At 31.8% G+C, this 5308-nt stretch overlaps 1 long non-coding RNA gene across 1 annotated transcript; it reads left to right on the plus strand.

Annotated features, from left to right (window-relative positions):
• Window positions 1–496: 496 nt before the first annotated feature.
• LOC125579142 lies at window positions 497–4404 on the plus strand. Its single transcript, XR_007317144.1, has 2 exons — window positions 497–2265; window positions 2417–4404. It is a non-coding gene; the product is annotated as an uncharacterized LOC125579142 (long non-coding RNA).
• Window positions 4405–5308: the final 904 nt, after the last annotated feature.

The raw sequence follows: 5308 nt of genomic DNA on the forward strand, positions 1-5308 counted from the left end.
GTAACTTTAGTCATGACATCAAATTTAGTATTTAAATTATATTAAATTTGGTATGTGGTTGTTATTTTTAATTATCATCTCCAACCATAACGCTAATTTTAATATCAAAAACATATTTTATATTTTTAATATTTTAGTTTAATAGTTTAATACATTAATTATTTTTAATTAGATATTATATTTATAGTGTTTAGATTTTATGTTTTTGTTAAAATTTGGTAATTTTATGTTTTTAATATCTATTTATTTCTTACTTAATTATATATATATATTTATGTAAAACATTTATTGAAATTAAAAATTTATATATTTAAAAATAAAAAGCACATAATAATTTTTTTTATTTTTTTCAATTTCATGTAATTGAAAAATACAAAATAGTATGTCATTTTTATTATTAAATCTATTTTAAATAATATTTAAATATAAAAAATTAAAAAGATAAAATAGTATGTCATTTTTATTTTTAACTATAAATTAAAACCATCAATAATTTTATTGTAACATCCGAGTTGTGATATATGAAAATGCTTAAGAGAATTGATTTGGCTACTTATGTCATCAAAGTTGACTTACATTTTCCGTCGCACATCCGTTTAGAACTTCAGAGTTAGGCATGCTTTATCTGGAATAACGGAAGGATGAGTGACCTATCAGGAAGTGATCTGCAATACCGTGTGAGTGAGGCCAAAGCACATGGAAAAGTCACGTGGTGATTAAAGGGTTAGTAAATAAGACTTTCGTGTCTTTGGAAAATTAACACACCGACCGTTAGAATGAAATTGGATCTACGGACCGAGAAAACGACGTGGATGGCCTATTAACTGTGGGCGGTTGGGACATTATAGTTATTCTACCCATAGTTGAATTAAAATAAATTATTTTAATACTTAGTGTAGTGAATAGTGTGTTTTACTAAATTTGGTATAATAATATTTACAAAATATTAATTTTGGAAAGAACAATATTATATTTGGTACTATATTGGAGATGAAATTACAATAATTTGTTGTTTTGGTGTTTCATTAGAATTGGTCTAAAAACACTACAACTAACAAGCGAAGGATGGACGGACAAATGATTAAAAGGTGAAGCTCAAAACCCAAAATTACAGAGCCAAACTATACATACTCGGAGCTGTTTAATTTTATGTTTCTTTAGCTTTATATAATTTTGTGTTGATCCCTCCTATAAGATTATAGTCTGTTTTTCTTCATTTTTCTGTGGTGAAAATTTCCTTTCACTCTTGAGATATTTTGCCATAAAAATCCTCTGATAATTAAGAAGTTATCATAAGTAATTGTATCTGCTAAATAGGAAAAATATACATTATTCAAAATGGTCCTAACAGAAATTAGTACGACAAGATTTAAACGAGTTGTACTATATATTAACCAAAATATATTTAGTTTCTAAAAGGAATTTTATTGTTTGATAAAGGAATTAGGTGTATAATATATACGTATTATATCATCAACATTATTTGCTATTGAAGCCCGTCATGGCTGAGCAAAGTATGTCTTCCTCTTTAAGCAAAAGTAAACAAGTACAAATTAATAATGCAATAACTAATAATGTAGTGATGAAATACTGCCTTTATAGTTGCGAAGGCAGGGCACCTGGATTCACGCAGACTTGTATTGTAAAGAGAATATCTGTTGTCACATTTACAAATTTTTTTTTTGTTACTTAGATCGGTTAAACAAAAGATCTTCAAGATTTCTTGATAATAATGATGTTATTATACATGCATCATTATATTATAATATATGGGCAACTTGGTTTTCTCCTTAGAGCAGCATTAACGCAAGCTCCTAACCACGTCTCTTAGCATTAATGGGATTTAAAAAAAAAGGAAATTAGTATAATGGAGAGAAGACGTATCTTAATTAGGAGAAATAAGAGACGTGTTTTCTTGGACACGTGTTGTGTTTTGCGGGCTTTGTGACTCTCTCCTTCGCTCCATTTCGTTGCCGCGTCTCTCCATCTCTCCTCGACGACTCCGGTGATTTCTTCATCTCGTCACGATCGGATGAAGGATTAGGCGTCACTCTCGATTCCTCACGTTTTCGTCTACGAAGACTCTCGGTTCCTCTCCTACCTCACCGTCGACCGTAGTCACTAACGGAAGGAGCTTCGATCCTCATCTCGATCCATATCCACTCGAGCAGATCTCTCTTCCCACCGCGATGTCGAAAGCTCCGACGTGAACGTGATCCGTCCCAAAGAGTATTGGGATTACGAGTCTCTCAATGTTGAGTGGGGGTAAGATCGAAAGTCTGAGTCTTTTTGTGGAATTGATACAAAAGTGAAAAGTTTGAGCCTTTTTGATCTGTATGATGAAGATGCTTTTGTTAAAAGATTCTCTTAATCTCACTGTTTTTCTCGGATTGATCTTTTTCTTATGTTTAAACAGAGCTCTGAACAATCTTGGGAGCATCTACATCGATTGTTCGATGCTAGATCAAGCTGAAACTGCATACAGGAACGCTCTAGAGATCAAACACATTCGTGCTCATCAAGGCCTAGCAAGAGTTTACTTCCTGAAGATTCAACGTAAAAGAAGCGTGCGAGGAGATGACAAAGCTGATTGAGAAGGCGTTTAGCAAAGCAGCAGCCTATGAGAAACGGTCTGAGTACTGCGAACGTGAAAAAGCCAAAGAGGATCTCGACATGGCCACAACACTTGACCCTCTTCGAACCTATCCTTACAGATACCGAGCTGCTGGTAAACTAAACTCTTCTCTTTGCCTGTTGATGTAAAGATCGTAGTTGCTCTTTGTATCGTTTACAATCGGTAGATAGATCTAGGAAAGCAATGAAGTTGTGTTTTCTTGGGAATCGGATAAGCTCGTACCATTGTCGTCTCTGTCTTGTGCTGTTCCCTCATAGTGGCTTCAATACATCATTTTTATGTTCCCTTATAGTGGCTTCAATAAAAATGATTTTTGAGTTTTAGCAATGATAGAAGCTGTGTTAATGACTTGGGTAGCTTCTCCACTGTTTTCTTGAGGCATCGATTGAAACAGGTGAACTTTATGTGATAGTTAGCATGCTCTGCATTTTCATTTCATTACTCTAAATCTTTGCAACGATATAAACAGAGACGCACGTTTTTCTCTGTGTGTCTTCATGCTCACATATGTTTTATTAGCTGAATATATGTCGTAGTAGTGTCTTATTATGCATGTTTGTCAATGGTTCAAAAAATTTTAAGTTTAATAAAAAGTTTTTTTAAGAACTTTTAATTAAGAACCTTGCAATGGACCACAAACAAGTTTAGGTTTCTTAATGTTGTTTCTTAACTCACTTTTTCTACTTAAAAGTATTAAAAAAAAAATAAGAACCCCCAAATGGGTCTTTGGGATAATCATGCTCTTAGTCCGCCTAGTATTTTCTTCCTTTTCCAAGAGTCTTTACGGGGTATTAGATGTATTGATAGTTTTCTGACAAAATAATACTAAATATTGTTCCTTCTAAGTACCTTTATTGCTTTTTTTGGTCTAGTTCAACAGTTTTCTGTTTTTAATTATTTTAGTCGGTTTTCTTATGTTTATGTTGTATCTTGAGATGTTTTAAATCTCTGTGCATCAACAAAAGTCCGGTATTTCTTGCGTGTGTCGTAAGCGCAAAAAAGGAAAATTCACTATCAAGATTGACTTCTGAAGGATGTGACCGTGTGAGGGATGTAGGCTTCCACAGTAAAATATGTCTTATTGGTTTAGAAAATTTTATTTTTTCTAGATAAATATATATTTCTATATAGAAAAAAAAATCGGGTTTTGAGAGTGATATAAATACAGATATAAAGATTTATAAATTAATTCATTCACATAATAATAAAACACCCTAAATGAGTATTTGCTTCGATATGTTTTTTCTCTCTTTTGTTTTTTTCGAGTTACTTCTCGTTTGTTCACAGCATCTTAGTACCGAATTTAAGTTTTTAATTAGAAGTTGTAGGCATATCTGGTATACCGTATACTTGGAGTCTTCACTTTAATTTTTAGGTCGTACATGAGGAAGAGCATGCACTTGGATACTTGGAATGTCATGATGAATTCATCAAGGAGAAATAAAAGAACCTTCAAAAGTTGAGGAGAAGACATGTTAATCAGTAATCTAAACCGATGATCCAACCGATCAAGAATAAGTATAACAAATGAGCTAACCGATCACCATGACAGATCAAGATAATGATCATCAACATTGTTCTAGACGGCTCGAAGATTCACCAAAGCAAACATATTAAGCCATGTTGAGATATCATCTTAAGTAATCTACTATGTTATTTGAAATTTCAAGATTGACTCGGTTTATTTGAGACGAACTAGCTAGTCTGAACCAAATTTGTATTTAATCATCTTTATGAGATTATATGCCTAATTTTTATTGTCTAAGTTCTTTGAACCATTCTTCATGCATATTTAGTCATCTCTATTTTCTTTAGTGAAGATTTCTTGTCATCATTACATTTAGTATATTTATGATGTGTTAATTTTTTTTTACTATTTGCTTGTTTAAAAAACACAAGTAGTCTAATTATTTGATAAAAAAAGCCTTGGTACAGCTTTGTTCATTTAAGATGTTTGCTTCAATTGACTTACACTCAAGTCAATATAATTTATAACTAATCCCTAATTCTTTGCAAAATGTGTTCCTACATTTAATACTTCTGTGCATTTCGTCGTGTACTTGAAATTTTGATTTATCAAATTAAGGCATAAGCTATCACATAATTCACTTCCATTGCCCACAGTTCAAATATTTCGATTTTCAAAGAGTGGTTATCATTCAAGGAAAACTGTGAGCTTATTATCTCCTTTGTTACTAAACTAAGAAACATGTTGGCTAAGTTACAGCCATCAAATTTTCAAACTCTAAAACATATCTTCTTGTAAAACTTAGAGAGTTTCGTGTCCAAGTAAAAAAGAATCGTTTGTGTCCAAGTAACAAAAGAATTATTATCAATTTGTCAGTAATATGTAACATCTATTATGTGGATTGCCAGGTAGGTATGCTATCTTTATCAAGAACAAAAAGAAAAGGAAAAACATATTGCAAAAAAAAAAAAACAGATTAAACTATAGATAAAAAGCGCACGACCACCGATCTTATATTATATTTGTTTTTTTTTTGTTAAAGGGATATTATATTTGTTATTGTAGGTTTTTCTATAATTACGATACTATATCTGCATATCGAGTCAAAAGAATCATTTTCCCAAAGCTGCGGTTCATAGAATAGCCACTTCATTGCTTTGGTTGTTGAAACGTTGATATTCTTCCTTCATGTTCATCAAAATCAT

Source organism: Brassica napus, chromosome A10 (genome assembly GCF_020379485.1).
Source record: "Brassica napus cultivar Da-Ae chromosome A10, Da-Ae, whole genome shotgun sequence".
Taxonomy (NCBI): domain Eukaryota; kingdom Viridiplantae; phylum Streptophyta; class Magnoliopsida; order Brassicales; family Brassicaceae; genus Brassica; species Brassica napus.